This window comes from Protopterus annectens, chromosome 1.part1 (genome assembly GCF_019279795.1).
Source record: "Protopterus annectens isolate FY-2018-M chromosome 1.part1, PAN1.0, whole genome shotgun sequence".
In the NCBI taxonomy this organism is placed as follows: Eukaryota; Metazoa; Chordata; order Ceratodontiformes; family Protopteridae; genus Protopterus; species Protopterus annectens.
In genome coordinates this window covers 695858096-695882046 of record NC_056726.1, presented here as the reverse complement: position 1 = coordinate 695882046, position 23951 = coordinate 695858096, and positions in this window count along the sequence as shown.

Here is a 23951-nt window from a genome sequence, read left to right as displayed (position 1 = left end):
CCAAATGACTGACCACAACAAGGCTTGCTGATATCAACAACCATTATATGTTCTAAACAGATACTATTAGCAGACATGAGTTCTGTTTCATGCATCGGGTACTGTGATCTGTAGTGTGTACCAGTACTTAGGTAAGTGTTCTAATCTACATACAGCCAACTTGCAGTATGTGTATGCCTTTGCGCTTCATGTATGCAGGGAGTAGAGGTGGTCCTAGCCTGAATGTGGCCATGTTTGTGTATGAGGCTGTTACAGCAGTGTACATCATGTTATGGAGCCATAGAACATGTGAACTTAACTAGCATAATGGCCATGTAGCCCTCACAATTAGAGACATCTCTATACCCCTCGGTACAGGACTAGCACATATTTCCCCAGTCCAACAAGGACTCAGGCAGATGCCATGTGTTGAGATGACAGCCCACAGCCAATCAAACAGATGGCATGTGCTGAGGTGTGCTGAGGAGCTCTGTGTACCGTTAGGCAGGGTCCGTTTCAAGGATGTGATTATATCTGCTAGACAAATGTCTCCCACAAGCATGTAGTACTAACGTAACATAGTAGGTTAATTTCCTTACAGTGAGTCATCCATCTACTATGCTCCCTACAGATTGGCAGCATGTACACTTCAGCAAAGTCACACCTTGCCTTATAGCAGACCTTATCACAAATTATTGCATTTATTTATTTATTTTACAGTTTGTTTACCGGGATTGTCCATTGGGCCAAGAAGAGCCTGTTTTCAATGGAGTCCAGTGGAGAAAAGCTCCTTAAGACATTATACAATTTAGAAAAATCTCTAACAAATTGAGTAATCCATTATTAAAATACAGACATTATACAGACGTAAGACATTATAGGTGTAAGACGTTATACAATTTAGATAAATCCTTAAAAATGAGTAATGCAGTATTAACATACAGTTTACAGAAGAAAATTAAAAGAAAAATTAAAAATTGAAAAAAATTGAAAAATTTGAAAAAAATGTTAATAAATATTTCAAATACCTTTGGTTATACAGTGAAACTATGACAGTAGAGGTGATGGAGCTTTGCATAGGTATCATATGAGAGTTATACAAGAAATAAATGTATCACCAAAATTCACCAGTCTCCAAAAATAATTAAGTTCAGTCCAAGCTGAAAATATGGCAACCAAGGCTTTAAGAAAAGTATTAATTTATTCCAAGATTCGAGGTTTAACCTCGAGTCTTGGTATAAATTAATCATGAGAGTTATGTAAGGGGTACTGAGGGGGGACATGAGGAGGTAAGTGTTGAAGTAAGAAGAGAGAGAACAGTACGAAGAAGTAGTGTATGAGGAATGTAAAGAAGAGGGGAGAAAGGAGGATAAGAGTTATGGAAGCTTAGTGAGAGGTGTGAGAAGAGAGAGGAAGGAACAGTGGGAAACAGGGTATAATGTGAAAGGGAGTTATGCAGGGTGAGAGCATGAACATTCTTAGATGGATATGAGATGGGAGTGAAGCAAGGCTTTAAAGGTAGAGTGGTTGTGGGTGGTGCGAATGAGAGGAGCCAGGGAGTTTCAAAGCCATGCTAGCAAAAAGGATAGTAGTTGTTTGCCTGATGGACGAGCAGGCTTGTGTAGTTTGATCATTTTCTGGTTACTGGATCTCAGAAGTCTGTTGGGTAGATGCATTTTGAGAGAAGAGGCAAGAGAGGGACAGAGAGATGGATGGAAGATAAGTTTATGAGCATGAATGAGTTGAATATAGGTAAGATAATTTGGGAGCTCTAGTCAATTTAGTTTGTGAAGGGCATTACAGTGTTGGGTGGAAGATTTGTAGCCTCTAGCAAACTTGGAAATTTTATTGTAACAGGAAGAGCGCTTTGTCTTTAGGGAATATTGTATGTTAGTAAGCAGTGGGGCACAATATAAGAGAGAAATAATGAGGTATGTAGCAGAGAAAGTGAACTTAGAGGGAGTGAGGTAGCGATTTTGGTGGTAAAGCATGCCAAGTTTCTGGTGGGTTTTCTTGATATTCATTTGTATGTGGATGTCAAACTTAAACCATCCGTTGATAATGACACCTAAATGTTTGGCGTGGGGTACTATCTTGAGAGAGATATTGTTTTGGCTGGTAATAGAGAAAGAGTTATTGTCTATAGTGGTGTTTTTAGAAGGAGTAAATAACATAAGTTCAATTTTTGATCTGTTGAATGCTAGATGATTATCTAACATCCAGTGCTCAGTGGAAGAGAAGGCCTCTTGAGTTAATTTTAAGAGATGGAGATGGCAGAACAGATGATTGTAGAGTCATCTGCCGATTGTATAAGTTTAGCATTAGGGATGGACTGATGGAAGTCATTAATGAAAATGTTGAACAGTAAGGGACCTAATATGGAACCCTGGGGTACACCTGTAGGAGTGTTAAGGATGGAGGAGGTGTTTTTTTTTCCATTTGACAGCATGTTGTCTGTTGGAGAGATAACTCGTGAATCAGTTGATAGAAGAGATGGATAGGTTAAGATTAGAGCGTTTGGATAGAAAAAGGTTATGAGAGATAGTATCAAAGGCCTTGGATAAGTCCAGAAGGAGGGTAGACATTAGATAGCTGGATATGCGAGCTTTGTTGATGGTTTCAAAGAAGGAGATGATAGCAGTGATAGTAGTGTGGCCAGGTCTGAACCCATATTATGTGGGGGTAAGCAGATGGTTATCTATGAGGTACGGTAAAAGTTGCAGGTGAATGCATTTTTCTCGTATTTTAGAGATAGGGGATAAGATGGCAATATGGTGAAAATTGGGAATATTGTTGTTGCTGCCCCATTTATCAATGGGAATGATAAAGACCTTTTTCCAGAGTTGGGGAACATAGCTTTCTTGGATTGAATGGTTTATTAAAATCGGATAGGGAAACGATGGCTTCAGCGGCTATTTTTAGAAAGTATTAGAAAGTAGGAAGGGAGGTCATCAGGAGTGTTAGAGCAAGGTTTCAAGTTTAAAAGGAGTTTTTCATGATAGATGTACAGAAGGGTTTGATGGAGAAGAGAGGGAGATGAGAGCAGCAGCATTTGTGCAGGAAGATATAGGACAGGCTGGAGATGAAGTATGCTGGTGAAGAATGTTATTAGTTTGGCTATAGTGTCAGTGGAGAAGGAATTAAATTGGGTGGCTAAGTCCAGGTCAGAGGCATTTGAATCAGGGCAGGGATTGTCTTTTTTTTTGCCAGGACTGAGGAGGGTGGTGATACCATTCCAGAATTTTTTAGGGTTTGACTTGTGGTTATTTTGAAGTATACAGAAATAGGATTTGCGGTTGGACAGGATAAGTTTTTTAACTTTGTTACAAAGTAGTTTAAAATCATTCAGTGAGGAGGAAGTTTTCTATTTCTGGTAGTGTTTCCAGGCTTTGTCTCGTAGATGCATGAAGGTTGTGGTTTCATTGGTTAACCACGAGGTAGTGTTAATTTTGATTCTTTTTGTTTTAGAGGGTGTAAAGTTATTTAATAGGTTTAGGAATGTAGTATTGAAGTAGGTAACAGCATTGTCTAGGGAGAGGGTTTTTAGTGGGCTCCAGTTTATGTGTTTTAGAGAGATGGAGAATGTTTCAGGGCAGAAGGTCTTTAGGGAGCATGTAGAGGTGTAGGTATGGGATAGTTGTAGGGAGGAGGGAAGGCAATGAGTGGAAGAGGGAAGGTGATCACCAGAAGAGTCAGGTAGGGTACCACTATCAGAGATATAATGAGGGTGAGAAACTAGAATCCACTCAAGGGTACTACTAGGAGTAGTCCTTGGAGGGTCTAGTAATGGAGTTGATTAGCTGTGAGAAGTTATATAGGTTAAGGTTTAGAGTGCCTGTGGGAGATTGAATAGAGGTCCAGTTAATATTAACATCACCAAGGATTATGGTCTCATTGCTGGTGTTAGAGAAGAACCAGGAGAGGATATCCTCAAGGATGGGGATGTTGTCTCCAGGAGGAGAGTGGCTATGCATATACGTTTGTGTTTGTTTGTCTGAAGTAGGGCTAGAGTTAGTTCAGCATTGGCATTGGCAAATTGGGGAATAGATTTATTATATGGAGTAACTGAAAGGGAGGAGGAATAGAGGAGAACTACCCCACTACCTTTCTTATGGATCCTGTCTTTCCTAATGCTGTAGTAGTTGGAAGGGCTAATTTCAGAGTCTTTGATATGGTGTTTTGGGTGTATATTACATCAGCAAAATAGCATTACAATGAATGCTGTTTTGCTGACACATATAGACCGAAATCCAAAAATAGCGAAGGCTCAGGTCAACAATTTTTTCCCCAGAGAAAAAAATGACTTGGCTTGAGCCATGACATTGCCCTTAAACCCACTATAGTGTGATCTTGGATTTGGTATATTTAGTTAGGACGGTGTGGAAGACACAACCCCCCCCCCCATATGTTGGGGTGGGGAGGTGAAGCCCCTCACTTTGTTATGCTTGAAATTGTGTGTATGTGTTTTAGTGCAAGTGATTTTTTTCCCATGGAAAAAATTTGCTGTTTTGAATGTTCACTGTTTAGTGAGGTCACTGATACGTGTCTATAAAGAGGTATTCAATGGGAAGCCTCTTCGAGCATTTAATATAGACCTGGGGTTTTAGCTAGGTTTCTGAAATGGACAGAATGTCTGATTGATTATGGCAAAGCCAGGCATAAGTTCATAGGTTCATAGCTTGGCACTAGGGTATCAGCCCTAGGGCCTTTACAAGCCTAGCCATAACAATTCCCTGGCTATTTCTTCCCACACTATTTACTTCCCTGCACCCCTGTCTAGCAGGGTGACTGACGTGATCCCCAGGGTGAATTTCCTTTCTCCCATCCAATCGTCAAGGTTCCTTTTGAAGAGGGCCAAAGAGGCACTCTGCTTGACATGTATGGGCAATCTACTCCAGAGTCTGGGGAGTCTCTGGGTCAGGAACCTAATCCTCTGGCATGTTTTGTTTATTGTGATGACAAGGTTTAGATCCCTGGAGCATGTGGCTCTGAGGGATTGGGATTTCTTTAAGTGTAGCATGTCCAACAGCTCTGGGTTTGACATGGCCTTGTATGTTAAGCAGAGATCGCCTCTGAGTAGACGATATGTGACAGAGTATAGTTGGAGTTTTTTAAGGCAGTCAGTGTAGGGCATCTGCTTTTGGCCTGTGATTCTTTTAGTGAGGTATTTCTGTGGCCTTTCCAGTTGTTGCAGATGTCTTGAGAGGTATTCTATAATGGGTCTAATGAGCGATGAGTACAATGAGACAATGACCTCTTTTTTTCTGGATGAAAAGCCCTTAGTGATGAGGTGTACCACATAGAAAGATTTCTTGACTATTGCAGTGATGTGGTTATCGAAGGTGAGACCACTGTCCACCTGTGTCCCTAAGTCTCTTATCACACTTTCAGTGTTTAGTGTACTGCCACCTATATGGTAATTCATGGATACATGTTTTTTCTCAAAGAGGATAACTATACATTTCTTGGCATTGAGCTTGAGCCCATGGCTCTGGCACCAAGCATCTGTTTCTGTAAGGCCTTTGCAGAGTATCCACATCATTTGGGGATTCAATAATGGCTCCCAGTTTGCAGTCATCTGCGAACTTTCTTAGCCAGAGTCCCTTAGTGTTGGCCTGTACTTCAGAGAAGTAGATGCCAAACAAGAGCGGTCTCAGGACTGAACCCTGAGGTACTCCACTTGTCACTTGTCTGGAGCTGGATTTGGAGTTGGCTACTTTTACAGTGTGGGTTCTATCAATAAGCCAGTTAGCAACCCATTGGGTGATGTAGGGATTAATGCCCAGCTTAGTAAGTTTATCTATGATTCCAGAGTGGGGGATGGTGTCAAAGGCCTTGGCAAGGTCTAGATAGGCTGTGTGGACCACCTTACCCTTGTCAATGGCTCTGAAGACTGATTCAAAGAAGTCAATCAGGTTCAGGAGACAAAATCTGCTCTTCATGAACCCAAACTGGGTGGGGTCCAGTGTTTGAAGATTGCCAATGTCTTTGTTTATAAGTTCCATGATAATACGCTCCATGGTCTTGCAGATAAGACTTGTCAGACTGATGGGACAGTAGTTTCTGGGATTCTAGGTGGATCCCCCCTTGTGGAGTGGGATAACTGTAGCTCTGCGCCACTCAGTGGGCACAAAACCTGAGGTGAGGCTATGATTAAACATGACACTTAGGTGAGGTGCCAGTTCATATTGTAGTTCATGTAGTACACAGCCCAGGATGTCATCTGGTCCCATGGATGCTATATTCTTAGCTTTGAAGAGTGTGTTTTTTACCTGTGTGGCCATTATTACCGGAATTTGGCAATCTTCCGGTATTGAGATGGGCCATTTAAGGGGTGAGGGGGGGGTGAAGTTGGCACTGAATCGATCGGCCAGGATATTGGCAATATCCTTGGGATCAGTATATTTAATGCCATTCTGTTTTAGCTCAGAGCAGATCTGAGCATAGCCATTTAGATTCTTGATGTAGTTATAGAATGCCTTGTGGTTGTCTTTGGCATGGGAGTTATGGATTCTATTACATAAGCTTTGAGCATTTATTGTAGTGAAAACAAGGTTTTTTTGGTTGAGGGGGGATGAGTAAGGGTGACTTTGAGTTGTGAGGAGGAGAGGGGCTGGGGTTAGGGTGAATGTCGCCAGAGAGACAGATGGTAATGAGTTGACAAATGTGGGAGAAGAGGTATTTAGAGTGCTTAGTGTCTGGTTTGAAAGTCAGGTAGTGTGTTGGAGAAGGTTTGATTGCAGTTGGAGAAGAGTAGCTGTGGATGGACATATGTTTGTCGAGTAAAAAGGAGGCAGTTGATGAAGTAAAGGTGGGGGGATATGTTGGGTGTGGGTTGGTTGTAATTTATGGGTTATGGACAGGTTATATGAAAAGGAAGTGAGTGATTAGTATTAGGAGGACTTATGAGAAGGGTGAGGCAGGATAGGGAGAGGAGAAGAAGTGTTAGGCTTATAAAGGAGGCAGGTTTTATAGGCATAATTGTTAACAAGATTCTCAAGTATTGGGTGGATATGAAGTAGGGTGGAATGTACAATAGCATGGTTCAAAAAGCTAAGGCGAGGTGGGATGCTGGGATTGGTAGGAAGGGGAGGAGGATGTGTATGGTGTGAAGGAGGGTGGGGAGATTATGAAATTATGTAATTTATTATGAAATTATGAAAGTATGAATACATGAATATGCTGACTGCTGCCATTGTTCTTGGTAGGCTGTTATACAGATGTGAACCCATGGAGCTATGCATGTATATATATATATATATATATATATATATATATATATATATATATATATATATATATATATATATATATATATATATATATATATATATATATATATATATATACATATATATATATATATATATATATATATATATATATATATATATATATATATATATACTGCTGTACCTTGTCGAAGTCATATTTCTGCTGTGCTGCTATGTCATGCTGTAATGCTTCACTGCCGCCATGTGTTCATAGGTTATCACCTCACACTCCTGGAACAGAAACATATACAGGTCTATGACATATCTGTCATTGTGCAACAATACCGACAGTACAACATCATACAACATAAGGTCCACAAAAGTATGTGGCGTACTCATGACACATGCCAGCATGTAGTGTATGTTGATGACCACTACAAGTGGCATGACAAAACAACACTGCATTACACAAGTACATGTCAAGTAATATAGTCACCCTGTGTATCAAACACATAGCTTTCTTCCCCTGCATCAGTGGGAAGGATGACAGGGATGTGGCATAGGTATCACCACTTGCACAGGGTAATGTGTGGAGGTGCCGGATGCCTAGGCTGGCTCAAACTGCTGACAGCATGTGTGTGAGTCAAGAAGGGGAGCAGGATAGATAGACCATGGAGAGTTGCCATATTTGTCTGTAGGTGACCTGCATGTGACAGTGGTGTGTGAGTGTGTGCATGTACACAGTCAAGCTCAGTGCTAGCCCTACACATGTGTATGTTGGACAGCTTTGGACCGTACATGGTAGAGTTGACAGTTCACTGTCTCTGGACCTGAACACGGGAACTGGCTCTGCCAGGAATAGCACTGGCACTACCATGCCCATGGTCAGACATGATGCTAGTACCTGATGGTGACTGCTGTCTGCTGTGACTATGTCCCCCATGGAACCACCCAAGGCCACATGTCAATGCCTGCTATATTGTGGCGTGGACAACACAAATCCCCTCTGTAACGCTAGATGTATTGCCACTACAGGAGTGTAACTGTGCATGGCCACATGGACTGTCAGCAGACGGTGTTGATGAGCTACCTCCACGGGTCTGACACCCAACCCCAACCACATGTTCCAGCACAGACAATGTGTGGTCAAAGACACACACTGTTTCAGCCCACTGCCTGCCCACTGCATCAGTGAACTGATCCAGGGTGTCATCAATGTGGTGGAGGCAGTCACAGATGTCAGACTATGCTGCATCCATAACTCTAAGCATACTTCTGGCCTTCCATTCAGAATGTGCCTGTGCATCCATGATGGCCTGAACCATGCACCGAGTGACCCGTGATGTGACACCTGCAACAGGTAGTGGACAGACAGTAGTCCTCCCATGAGCACCCCTGTCAATCCACCTGTGTGGAACCTCGCCAGTTCTCTGGCTGTGGCCAGTGTCTACATTCACTGAAGCCATAGTTACCACACTGGCCTGTTCAATGTCTCCACCCTCTGCCTGTCCAATATTTGAGGGCTGTGGGGACTGGGTATGTGTGGGAATACTGACTGTGTGCAGTGACAATGGGGGCAGAAGGAGGATGTCAACCTCTGGGCCAGATTCAGCCCCCAACAACCCCACCTGTGCCTCACTGTGGCCACCATCAGAGTCAAAAGAGACACTGGCATCAGGTTGCTTGGGGCTAGAGACCCCAACTCCCTGGTCACCTGTGGAAACAAAGACAAAAGAAATACATTACTACTTGCACTATTATGTATGGAAAATCCACAAAGAGTCATAATAATGAGGATCCACACCTGCACTGCCAGTCTCATATCTTCTGATCTCCACTTTCATGCACAACAGGCTTCCTCACAACAAAATGTGCATTCAACTCAAGGCCTTCATAACAAACACATCAGGTAAGTCACATGACACTTGACCAGTACAATGTAACTTTTAGGTATGCAATATGACACTATACCTGATAAAACAACAAATAAACCCAGTGCACCTATCTTAACAAATATATACAAATACAAGTTTCAGTGCCTAAGATATGTACAATTGACCTTTTGGATTTTAAAAGGCATGTTGGATTAATTGCTTCATGTACATGAGGAGGCTTATTCGCTCTGCACTATAACTGCAAAAGTGTTTCTGCCCATTCAGCTACACTCCTGTGATTACCCACTCTAAGAAACTTAGGTAACTGTTCCAGACTGGAACATGCAAACATTATACTCTGGTTACACACAACATTAACTGTACATAGGGAATTATTCTGGCCCTTAAACTTAATGCATATATATGTTCCATAACAAAATAGTATCAAGCTTGCCAGAAGCAGGACCATGGCCTTGGACAACTCTTGATAGACCTGTAAAAAGGTGAGGGTGAGGTAATTTCAGTATCACTGCATGTTGAGGCACAACAAGGCAATACCTGCATATATCTCACATGTACAGTAGCTACTGTGTTACTTGATGTATTGGTGACATTCTGAATATGAGTGCACAACTGAGCTTATACCCCCTCCCACAGCACATAGACCTGAAACCCATGTAAAGGCATGTACAGCCTGACAGAATGACTGCTGCAGTACTACAGTGGAGATCACAGTAAGCTTACCTGGAAGCTCCTCTGCTATGGATACTGTGGCACCCACCTCCTTGATGTATGGTGTGATGGATGCCCGGGAGCTGTTATGTGTCTCCAGGTTTGCCAAGAATTCCTCTGTGGCTGTGAGTGGTTGTTCTGTTGCAGACCCTCCACCATTGATGGCACAATCCCTGGCAACATTAGCTGCCTTCATTGTGCAGCATTCATCATGCTCATATGTCTTGTCCTAGTGCCCACTGTCATTCACATCCTGGACAAAGTCTGCCCACAGTGCATCCCTGTTATGCCTCCCCATGGATAGGAGGATGTGATGAGACTGCCGTAATCCTTGAAGTATTAGTTCATTCTCCTCATCCGAGAAGGGAGCATGGCATCAACAATACATTAGTCCTGAAAGACACCAAAAAGGAAACACATTACAGGATCAAACACATGAATGTCCACTATGTACAGATACAGTGAAAACAAAATGGCTGGTACTCTCCACTGCTTGCTGACACACGTCATACCCCACACTGTGACATCATACTATGTGTGTGGATACAACCAAGATAGTATGATGTCACAGTGACATCATACTATGTGTGACATCATACTATGTGTGTGGATACAACCAAGATAGTATCATTACTGAGGTAGTTTCCTGTGTGCCAGGAGATATTCTGCTGTATGATCATACACCCGACACTCTGGTCCACTGTGGTGTGTCTCCTAAGGCCGGACACCCAATAATATGTCATAAGACCAGTGCCAGACAAATAGTAGTCTGGTATTATGACCACTGTATAGGGACAGTCCAACAACACCAGTGTGACACAATGACAAAAGACAATGCAACCCTGATATATTGTATGTCCCCTGTCTGTGTAAGACAGCAGGGTATCAGTGACATGTCATTACCACAGGTCTAAGGCAGGCTTCTGCTGTAATCCCTATTCCCCATACCTCTGTCCTCCCATCTGCATCCTGTTATACACAAAAAACAGTTATATACCTGGTGGAGTACAGTACTCCTCTGTTGAAATGTGCTGCTAGTAATGTTTCGCAAAGGTGTGCTCTGTGTGATGAAAGTTTCATACAGAATGTTTCCTCATAACCAGCTGCTTGCATTTTAACATGCTTCTCATTAGCAGTTAATTGCTTCTAAAGCAATCTGTGACTCTAATATGTTAATTGCAGCCAAAGCATCTGAATTACATTGTCATTAGGCAATGACATGCAACCACTGTGCAATATATAAGGCTTTCATGTAGAACAGGGCCCCTTTCTTAGCTGTTGAGATGGACATTACTAGGGTGAGGGGACTACATTGTCACAGAGTGTAGGTCTGTAGCAGAAACCTTTACATAGAACTGTGTGTATCACAGGTTGCAGCTGCTGCTGCAGGTAATAGACAAAGGTAGAGAGTGTGAACACTTTGGTCGATAACAAGCTGTAGGTGTATCTGTGTCAGCTGTGTCAGTCTTGTTGCAGAGGCAGAGCCAGGATAAGAGTACCCTTTACACTCCAATTGCAGCATGTGTTTAAGGTATGTATGTTAGACAACCATGTCAATAACAGAGTACTAGGTCACATATAGTAATGCTATACGGATATGTGAAGTGTGTCCCTACTTGCAGACCTATGACTTCCAGCACTGAAAAGCAGTTATTTAATTTGCAATACCTTCTGTGGATAATAAGTAAATGAGGCATTCATTAATTGCTGTCTTCACAATAATATAATTCAAATACAACACAAGAGTGGATTAGAACCCAGGATTGTGTGTAGCAAAACGTATTGTATGGAAGGCATTTAACAGACTGAGCTACTGAGTCACTGCTACAGCAGGTGTATTTGCAAGATATATGTACACATATACATGCTGTAACAAACATTTTCAACATCCATCAGTATGTGCAAGGCTTTATATGGATGTATTTCTGCAACAGGGTCCCAGCTGAACATGTATTTTGCCATTAATGGATTATTAGGTGGCTTTCTACATGTTGCCAATAAAAAGGCACAGTTACCTGACACCACAGGCCTCACTTACATCCATTATTTTGTCTTTGGCTTTCTAGTGGTGTACTATCACAAGAGTCCAATGTTCACTTCCATTTTTTCCAATACCTTTTAATCAAGTTTGCGTGGTGTGGTGTGGTGTGGTGTGGTGTGGTGCGCAGCTCCGCTGAAACATGCTTAATGACTGCAACTGGCAATTACTATATTTTGTTCAAAATACATGTTTTAATAAAGAGTTGTGAGGCATTGCAGGTTAATGCAGTGGTCTGCAGGTGTGATGGTCTTGAGTTTGAAATATGAGACAGTTGTTTATTTTGTAATTGTGTATTACAATTTTAAAAACACATGTAGTCAATATAGTTCTATTTAGCTGAGCTTAGCGAAGCTGCACAAAGTAGCACTTCACACAGTGTTGTGCTAAAAAAATATAATGAAAAGAAAAATGGGGTGATAGGAAAGTGGTGAAATGGGGTGTAACCAGGAGGAAAACATAGTGAAAGGCAGGTAGGAATGTGCAGGAAGGGTGTAGGAAAGAACCATAGCTATTCATTTTTTTGTGCAGCAACAACTGTGCACTTTGACAGAATTTGTAGATGACTTTGAACTCTCACCCCCAGAGAAAGGGGTGAGGACAACATAACTGCATTATCAAGCCAATTGGACCAAATTACATGTGTCCAGTGGACACGTGCAAAATGGATAGCTATGTATGGGATGATAATTTTTTTGGGGGCAGGTGCCCGTTTTATTTAATGTGAGAGTGGAATGTTGGGGACGGGAGATAGGTATGCATAGTGGAAGTAAGTTGGGTAGGTAAGGATGCATTTGCAGACAGACAAAACAGCATACAGGGGTCGTGTGTGACACATGAGGGGGATGAACACCTTGGATTGGGAGGGTGTAGTGGAATTTCAGTCCTGTGTGCCTCAACAAGGTGTGACTTACATCCTTACCAGTGGAACTGTCAGCACTGTTCCATCATATAATAACATTGCCAGATTTTCAACTGGCTCCCCTTTTAGAACCCACCGCTGCCAAAATCTAAAACAACTGGGTTGGCTGGACATGCATAATCAAATTCTATTCCACCAGCTCATTATTGCCCATAAGACCCTTTATCATCCATGCAAGACACAAATACTCACAAGTCTAATCACCCCATATAAAAATCTTACACACCTAACCTCAGCAAATAAACTACTGGTATCTAGACAAAAAAACAACAATAAAGCAGTGGATTCCCTTTTCTGTAACATTGTGGGAAAAACCTGGAACCTACTTCCTAGTGAACTCACATCTCTTTCTTCTACTCCACTATTCAAAAAGGAACTCAAAATATACCTTAAAACCCACTGGCTATGTCCTTGTACCAACCCTGACTGACATCCTTCTTCCTGTTATCCTAAAGTCTATCATTAAATACTACTCACCTCATAGCTACTTTTAAGACCATTACCTCCTTCCCCTCTGTTAATCTGCTCATATAGCTATCCAGAGACTGTACAAAACTCATTATTCTCAGAGAATATTATAGATTAGGATAATTGTACCCATGAAGGCATTTACAAATGTGTCACTGCTTTATATATGAGTCACTGCCATTAAATGTGTGTCCCTGTCTTGTAAATGATCTGTTCTTCTGTGATATATATACACAACTTTGATTTCAAATGTCTCACACCCTTCTAAATACTTTCTTTCTTCTACTAGTGTTTGGTCAAAAAAAAAAAAAAAAAAAATATTTATTTTGTTTGTTATCTATCATAATTACTATGTTACCTTGTATACAACTATTGTGTCTGACAAGTGAACGGTATCTGTAGTTGGAATATTCTGCTTTGTTTTATGTGGAGCTTTTCTCCCCGGGCCTCTACTGAAAATGGACATATATCCAGTTAGACTAGCTCGGTCAACAAATGTAAAGTAAAATAAATAAAAATAAATTATTGCCCCGGGGTGGCAGTGGTGGAGGCTGGGCACCGGAGTGAGGCTGCCCCACCAGGTTGGCCATCATGTCCTCAATCTGACACAGGCAGTGGTCAAAACTACAGTAGACTATCCTGCACACCAAAACCAGTAGCTCAGCCTGGGTGACAAATTCTCATCACCACCCCTCCCAGATGGGGGAAAGTCCCAGTGCCATGGGGCAGTACTACCCAATGCTACAGGTAGTGAAAGGGCAGCAGAGAGGTCACCACTGGTCTGGGTCACAGAGTTGCTGGGACCCAGTGCATGACCAGAGAAGGCAAGGTAGGCAGATCAGCTGTAACCAGCCTACCTTGACGTGCTGTGGTAAATGAAGTACAGCAATAAGTTAAGGTTAGTAATAACCAAACCATTGTTAGTATTAACTGAATGGAACATCATATTTATTAATCCAAATACATATTAATGTATATTATGTGTAACACAACATTAAGTATCATAACAGTCAGGATGTTAACAGCATGCCGGTAAAAACTAAAACTTAAGGCCAACAAAACAGTTAGTTTACCAAATATGTTAATATTGTATCATAATAAAACATAACAATAATTAGCTACATTTTCCAAAATATGGTTAGTTTGACAAAATAAGTTATTATTATATCATAAAACATAACAATAATCAACCATATTTTTCCAAAATATAGTTAAATAAAATATGCTAATATTAAATCATAATAATAAATAACAGTAATAAATAAATTAAACCAACACTATAGTCATAGGTGACTCTGTAGTCAGGCACACTGATGTTCCACTCACCAGGCTAAATAAAGAGAAAGTTGCTGTCAGCTGCCTGTTGAATGCCAGGATCTGCTACATAACGCATGCACTCAGGTCACTCCACAACAAGTACAAATATGACTCTGTCATTGTCCATGTTGGTGTGAATGACATGAGACGTACCTCCCTGGACTACATGAAAAGAGACATGGAGGAGCTCTCCGATCTTGTAGCCCAGGCAGGTATGACCCTAGCCCTGAGTAGTATCCTGCCATCACCCAGAATGATACCACAGTACAAGGACAGAATGATTGACTTCAACAATTGGCTAAGTTTCTGGTGTCATTCTAAGGGGATCCAGTATCTGTCTGCCTGGGATGACATGATCGACAGACCACAATGCTTTACCAGAGATGGCCTGCACCTGTTGCCCTTGGGATTCCGGATACTGACTAAGGCTCTTTCCACCCCTGCAGTGCCTTTTTTAGGCAAGGTTCAAATGACAAATTCACCAGCATAACCGTAGGTACAAGCAAGCAAAATCTGAGGGTAATGCTACTCAGTGCTAGAAGTCTAAACCTCAAAATGCATTCACTCGAGGCACTCCTTAAAATGGAGAACTTCGACATCTGTGCAGTGACAGAGACCTGGTTCAAGGCTCCAGAGAGCACCCCATGCATTACCAGGCTATAACTCATGCCACACCTTTTGGCCACCTAACCTGGACAGAAACACAAAAGGTGGAGGCGTGTCCATATTCATTAAGGATTTCCACACCTCCAGGCTAGTTGCTCAGCATAATGCATCTGAGATTATCCAAGTGCAACTAACTCTGGGCAGGACCACAATCCAAATTGTAACTTGCTACAGATCCTCCACCATGCCTTAGCATTCCCACTCCTCATATCTTGATACACTGGAAAATATTATGGTACAACCCAACACCCTAATAATGGGTGATTTCAACTACCCCACCATTAACTGGGAAAACTACTCATGTACCAACTCTTTTGCTCAATGTTTTCTGGAATTCATACATTCCAATGCCTTGGATCAACTTATCCATACCCCCACCAGGGGCAGCAATATCCCAGACCTGGTCATTACCAACATGGGTGACCAGTGTTCCACACCAGAGATCAATTCCTCATTGGTCAGATCCAACCCCAAGCTAATCACCCTAAACATCCACATCCTGCTCCCACCCTGCATTAGGGAAACCACTGTAAAAATTTCTCCAAAGCCAAATTCATGCTTCTTAAGACAAAAGTGGCAAACTTCACGACACCCATGCAGACAGACAATAGAGGTACGACTGCTGAATCCTACAGAAATGCACTTTATAAGCACTTACATGATTGCATGGATCATGCTATCCCTAACAGAACCAAGATTCTATCCTCCAAAAAAAAGAAGCCAATCTAGTGGTCCCCTGCCATAAACAAACTCTGTAACAGAATAAAGAAACTACTGCAAAAAAGAGTAACATCCCATGATTGGAGGAACTCCCTGGCCAGCCTCAGTAAGAAGCTAAGATCCATCATAAAATCCTCCAAAGCTAGTTATGAAAACAAAATTGCCACTGATTCTAAAGACAACCACAAAGCATTATATAGCTATGGCAAGAATCTCAATGGCAACACTCAGATCTGCTCTGAGTTACAGCACAATGGCACTAGCTATACAGAACCAACTGATATTGCTAACATCCTGGCAAATCATCGCCTCAATTCAGGCTTTGTGCCCACTGAATGGTGCACAGCGACGGTTATCCCACTCCACAAAGGGGGAGCCACCACGGACCCTGGGAACTGCCACCCCATTAGCCTAATGAGCCTGGTCTGCAAGGCCATGGAACTTATCATCATGGAACTTATAACAAAGATATTGGTAATCTCCAAACTCTGGACCCCACCCAGTTCAGGTTTGTAAAAGGCAGATCATGTCTCCTAAACCTGATAGACTTCTTTGAAGCAGTCACCAAAGCCGTAGACGAGGGTAAGGTGTTTCACACAGCCTATCTAAATCTCGCCAAGGCTTTTGACACCATCCCCCACTCTGGGATTATAGGTAAACTCACTAAACTAGGTATACATCCCTATGTTACTAGATGGGTTGCCAGCTGGCTCACTAATAGAAACCACACTGTGAAAGTAGCAGACTCCAAATCCGATTTCAGACCAGTGACAAGTGGAGTACCACAAGGTTCAGTCCTGGGTCCTCTCCTGTTTGGAATCTACTTTTCTGAAGTACAGGCTAACACACAAGGTCTTTGGCTAATGAAGTTCACAGATAACTGCAAACTAGGAGGCATAATCGAAACTCGTAATGATGTGGACATCCTACAAAAGGGCCTCACTGAGCCAGATGCCTGGTGTCAAAGCGATGGGCTCAAGCTCAGTGCCAAAAAGTGCATTGTCATCCCCTTTGGTAAAAACTCTGTACCTATGAGCTACCACATAGGTCATAGTCTACTCATCACTGAAAGTGTGATAAGAGACCTTGGGACACAATTGGACAGTAGTCTCTCCTTTAATAATCACGTCGCCACAGTAGTCAGGAAATCCTTCTACATGGCACACCTCATCACAAAAAGTTTCTCATCCAGGAAAAAAAGAGATCATTATTACCCTCTACTCGTCACTCATTAGACCCATTATAGAGTACAATGCTCCTTTTGATATGTACCTCACAAGACATCTGCAACAACTGGAAAGGCCACAGAAATACCTCACAAAGAGGATTACTGGCCTCAAACAGATGCCCTATGCAGACCGTCTAAAAAAACTCCAGTTTTACTCCGTCGCATATTGTCTACTCAGAGGCAATCTCTGCCTAACATACAAAGCTATGTCAAACCCAGAGCTGTTGGACATGTTCCACTTAAAGAAATCCCAATCCCTCCAAGCTACATGCTCTAGGGACCTAAACCTTGTCACCACAATAATCAGAACATGCTGGAGGGATAGATTCCTGTCCCATTGACTTCCCATACTTTGGAACAAACTACCTCTCTATATTAAACAAAGCTCCTCATTGGTACTCTTCAAGAAAAATCTTGATGATTGGATGGGAAATAGGAAATTCACCCCAAGGATCACCTCTGTGGCTCTGGGAGCACAGGAAAATAATTTTCTTGGGTGGCGAAAGCCAGGGTACCTTTTTGGCTAGGCTTATATAGGCCCTGGGGCCAAAAGCCTAGTACCTACCTATGAACCTATGAACCTATGAACCTATGAAGATAAGGGGTGGGGAGAGAGAGAAAAACATTTCATTGCTGACATTGCAGATTATATCCCTGAAAACACTGATAATAAATATTCTGTAGGTGTGTAGTGTCAGTTTTGAGTACAGTGACTACAGTTTTCCTAGAGGTGATGTAGCACATACATACATCTCAAACTGTTAGCTGAGGTCATTATGGGCCAAGCAATAACAAATGCAGGTACACCACTACACAGACAAGTTTCACATAATGTGGACTTATATAATTACCCAGGTGTTCTGCATTCCAGGTAATAATTTATTTGATGATCATGTGACAGATGGATTAGGCAGATGTTCTTCGTGTTTCACTGTTGCAGTCATCACCTGTGGGTTATCCCTGCTGTGGTAGCCCTTGGACGGCCCAAATACCAGATTCAGTGTTTTTCTGCGTCAGCTGCTGTCACTTGTAGTTTGATGTTAGGATGTCAGTGCTATAAAAGAAGGCTGCTGACACCATTACATCAGTCTTTCGTGCTGTGGAGCCCATAGCAGAAGCAGTTCACAAGTGTGCCGGTTGGTTGCTACCAGAGTTTGAATTACAGCGGAAAACGTCTAAAGCTAAGTACCCCATTGGGGATCCTTTTCTTTTGTACTAACCGATGTCAGAAAAAGTTAACAATTGTCTCGCCTGTTGAAAGCAAATACCACACCAAGACTTCCACTCATACTGCATCAGTTGTTTAGGCCCAGACCACGACATCCCCAAGTGCCAGTTCTGTGCCCTCTTTAACGCTAGGCCCATTCGGCGTAGAGAGCTTATTGTAACAAAGTATTTTAGTATTCCATCTTTACATTCTGAAATGGCATCTATCACCCAACAATCTGTAGACCTTCCAAAAAAACATAAGGATAAAGATAGAGAACAGACCACACAAGGCTAAGCCTTCCGACAACTGTACCACTAAGCAGGTCTTCAGTTCTCCGGAATTCGGTGAGGCGCATTCACAGCCCCTGATGCCCGATTTGATACGTTTGCAGGCCCCTACTGAGACCCTCTTGGACTCTGGTATGCTGCAGAAATCTTCTTTGTCTTCCGCGCCTTTGGTTGTCTCTGCCTTGGTTGGCTTCCGAGGAGGTTTTTTGCACTACCGAATCTAGACTAAAATCAACGTCTTCTCCTTCGACTATCGTTTCTCTCAGACCGATGGATACTTTTAGGCCTAAAGGCAAGGCTACTCCTAGGAAAACTACCTCTAACCACCATTTTACTCCTGTTCCACCACCCCAAGCTCAAATGCTTAAAATGAAGGAGGATCTTGTCACCCTTATTAGGGGTAGTTAGGCCACAGCTTCCAAAAGGAAAAGAGACCTTTCTCCTGAAATACTGATAGAACAGGATTCTGAGGAGTTGGATTATTCAAATTTTGAAGAGGAACAACAACCTCTGACTGCTTATGAGGATCCAGATGCAGAGGAATCCATTCCTTCTGCCTCCCTACCAGGAAATCTTTCCACTGGGGAAACTCTTCATGCCCTCAGTGAACATTTCCACTGGAAATCCCCGGGAATTCCCTCAGTCTAAGAAAAGACTAAGAGAGTTTCTAGACCTGCCCCAGCATAGACCCTTGGCCATCCCTCCTATCTTAGAGGTGGTTGATGATGTCATCCATGAATCCAGTTTAACTCCTGACATCCTCCCACCTGCTCCCAGAAAACCTGACAGGTATTACAGAGTACCAGATTCTCACAAATACCTGTACAGAAATCCTGCTGCATACCCGGAGGTCATTACACAGGGACCAAAAGGAGCTTAGGCTAGTTCTGCAAAGAATCCTATTCCTTCTGACAAGGACGCCAGAGCTCTGGACAGATGGGGTAAAAAAGTATACACCTCTGCAACCTTAGCTATCAGACTGACTCACAGTCAGTTCCACATGTTAAAATATCAACAATACACTTTGAAACTACTAAAATAAAAGATTTCAACCTTTCCTGAATGTACCAATTTGAAAGAGTTAGCAGATTTACTGCACTCTACTTGTCATGTTTTTACAAATTACTCAGGCATGGGGGACTCTGGAGGTGGATCTTTTTGCTTTGCATCTCAACCATCAGCTGGAAAAATTCTGTACCAGGGAGTATCACCACCTAGCATGGAAGGTGGATGCCTTGACCTTCCCCTGGAACACCTTCTTTGTGTATGCATGCCCTCCTCTGCCTCTTATTCCCAAGGTACTGATCAAAATAAGGGAGGAGAGACCAAAAGCCATCCTCATTACTCCAGATTGGCCCAGACAACATTGGCACGCCTTACTGCGCAGCCTGACCATATAGCCTGCCAGGCAGCTTACCCTGATCTCAGACCTCTTAACTCGGTGGGGGAGTGGGATTCTGCACCCAGACTTGCAGACTCTCAGTCTATCAGCATGGTTAATACTCTAAAGGCTAACAAGGGGCCCCTGTTAAGCAAACAGGTCCTAGACATTATCACAGAGGCCAGAAAGCCCAGCAGCAGAAAATCTTACCCAGGAAAATGGAAGAGATTCTGCTCCTGGAGCCAGTCCAGATGGGGAATACCTCACAACCTTCCATTCCCTCTTATCCTGGACTACCTAGTGGAGCTACTTAATAGTGACCTCTCATTTTCCTCTATTAAAATCCATGCCTCAGCCATTTCAGCTCATTTTGATACAGAACAGCCCCTGTTCTCCCATCCTTTGATTAAGCAATTTCTCAGAGGGGCTTCTAATATCAGACCTCCCAGAAGACCACCCACACCAGCCTGAGACCTGAACTATGTTCTGGAAAAATGAACTTTACCACCCTTTGAACCTGCTGCTTCAGCAGAACTAAGATACCTCTCCTGGAAGACTGTTTTTCTCCTTGCTAGAACTTCAGGCACTGATGGCCATTGAGCTCTTCATCATCTTCCATGCAGACAGGGTCTCCCTGAGGACTAATTCCTCCTTTATGCCCAAGGTGGTATCTAATGTAACTCTCAACCAGGCCATACATCTACCCACCATCTTTCCTAACCCTCAAAACAAGTGGGGAAGAATTATGCACTCACTAGACATGCACAGACAGTTCAGATACTATATGGACTGCACTAAACCCTTCAGGAAAACAGGCCAACTACTTGTCAGCTTTTCCCCAGGGGCAGAGGGGAAGCCCATTTCCAAACAAAACATTTCCAAATGGATATCACACTGTATCCATTTCTACTAGGCATCACATGGGAACCCCCCCCCCAGTCTCTTTGAACCCATTCCACTAGGGCAGCTTCCACTCCCACAGCATTCCTCAGAGGAGTTACCACCAGGGACATCCTGGAAGCTGCCACCTGGACTTTTATCCATACCTTTACCAAGCATTATCACCTAACTCTATCTTTGAAGGCTAGGGCAGTTCTGCAGGGCTTTCTGACCCATTTCTAGGTCTCTTGCTAATCCTACCACCCCTTTCCTCACCTTTGGGGATCCTTTGACAGGTGATGACTGCAACAGTGAAACACAAAGAACATAGTACAGTTGTGTACACTTACCATAAATGTAAATGTTCGAGTGTATTCACTGTTGCAGGCCTGGTTTCCCATACTCCTTCCCCCTTATATCTTCTTTCTTTAGGGAGACATAAGTTTCTAATGGTGGCTTTTAGCCATCAGGAACACTTTACCATATTTACTTGGGCTTCTGACTGGTTAGGGCAAGAAAAACTGATGCAATGGTGTTGACTGCCTTCCTTTATAGCACTGACATCCTGACGTCAGACAGCAAGAGTCAGCAGCCGATGCAGAAAAACATTGACTCTGGTATTTGGGCCGGCCGAGGTCTACCGCAGCAGGGATAACCCACAGGTGATGACTGCAACAGTGAATACACTCAAAATATCTACATTTATGGTAAGTGTGCACAACTGTACTTTTTAATTACATTATGAGAAATCATGACACTTGAGAGGCATGTTTGTGTACAGCAAGTAAACTTGACAGCCATCATGCCTTAGTTGGCAGGCATGGGAGTAGAACCCAATAACTGCGACTACAGGGGACATCTGCAAATAATGTAATAATTGATTGCAACAACTTAGTACAGACATGCAAGGGATACAGCCATGCTGGGATTACACAGCTTTATTTATGAATCAACAATGCTGATAGACACATTCTTGGTATTGATGTTAACATTCTTCTGTGAAATTTAAACACAATATCTGCTCCTAATATGGGCTACCTCACCCATATATTTGTTGTGATCCTGGTGAGAGAGAAAATGTGAGCATTACGTGACTGATACTGAATATTTAGTGCTACATTCCACTGGATTCAAACCCAGGACTGTGTGTGGCCAAATGTACTGTAGAAAAAGCATTTAACAGACTGAGCTACTAAATCACTGCTGATGACTGAATGACTGGTACTTGCCGGTAGATCACCTGGAGCTATACTATGAATTGAGCAATACAAGTTACAGGACATTCCTCTGGTATTCTAGTACTATTGCAGTATTATACTAGACTGCAGTGACAGTAGAACACAAATGAATGGAATACAACTATACTGAATATATTAAATAAGCTGTATTTTAGAATCACCAATGCTAGTGAACACATTGTATTGTTACTGGTTTGAAATATCTGTGAAGTCCACACACAATATCTGCCCATAGACTAGGCTACCTCACCCACATACCTTTATCACCTGATGTCTGAGGAAGAGAGAGCATTATGTGACTGGTATTGGCCTGAAGACAGCCTTGGACAGTAGTATGAGTTAAGCAGTACAGTTTGCAGGCCATTAGTATTGCTGGTTACAGCTATTACAATGTTACACTTGTCTGCGGCAATCTTGCCATAGACAATCAATGCATACAGCTCTACTGCAATGGTTTTGACAACACAATCCTGCTGAAAAACATTTTGCTTACTGCTATTGTTATTTTTTTTTATTGAAATACTGTTCTTATTGTTCATTTATTGCACTACAGCTCTACAGATCTAATTGCCCATTTATTGTACTGGACTTTTTATTGTGTATACTTTATTGTACTAAATGCTTTACTCTTTCTTGCTTATTGCACTACAGTTGGCATACTAAATCTGTACTTACCATGCTCACAGTGCAACCTGGCCAGGCACCTGGCATGTGACTCAACATTGTGAGCCCTCCCAGCTGCAGCTGTTGGGAGAGAAGCACACCATTATACATACCAGTTTTGCAGACATTCATCTTGCATTTTGGTATGACAGAGGAAGACATACTTACTGTACATAATTCTGGGGTATTCCCATCTTGAGTTCTTGGATCCAGCTGTCCAGTGCTCCTCTCTTTCTCCTTTTCAGGTCATCATAACGGTGAGGACACTGCTCACCTGTACGGGGGATACCAGTAACACTGGTGATTTCCCTGACCAAATGGTCCCAGACCTCCGGCTTACACTCTGAGCCCTGGAATCCAGCCTGCATCAACCAGGGTTCATGTTTTTTTATCAAGGAGCCCAACCATGACCCTGGACTCTTGAATACCCCCACCTCTACACCTGAAAGTGCACATCTTTGCCAATACTGCCAGCCATACCAACAGTTCATTGAACTCCAATGACTGTTGCAGAATTCCCACCTATTTGGCTTAATATAGGCTGTTTTCTCACCTTTACACATCATTCAGCAGCATTCAAAAGAGCACTGCATTGTTGAGCACTGAGCAATCCAGCTAAGCAAAGCCAAGCAGCGTGAAAACTCACAGAACCATGGTTTAAGTGAGCCTTAGCACTGCGCAAACATTGGTAGCTATTAGCATGTTTATGCACTTCTTGGCATGAATTAGCAGTGGTCAGCAGAGCACAGCAGTGTGCCAAAATTCAAAATAGCTTCATAAAATTAAAAAAAAAATTGCATTAGTTTACAGTCATATTCTGTCTGTTATGGACTCAAACCCAGGACCTACTGCACATAAGACCATAACTCTACCCATGTAACTAGCTGGATGTTACAAAAACTAGTATCCCTTCAGGGGTCTATATTACATCATCGAACTGTAACAAGTTTGAACAATGTAATATTGAACCTGAAATTCTGAAACTTGAAAACAGCGAAGGCACGGCACATCAATTTTTTTCCCAGGGAAAAAATCGGTGGGTCGTTTTTTGGGCTTTGCTATTTCCTCCACTGTGGTGTGATCTTGGAGTTGGTATATTTAAGTAGGAGGGGGTGTGGGTGGCAAAGCCGCCTAC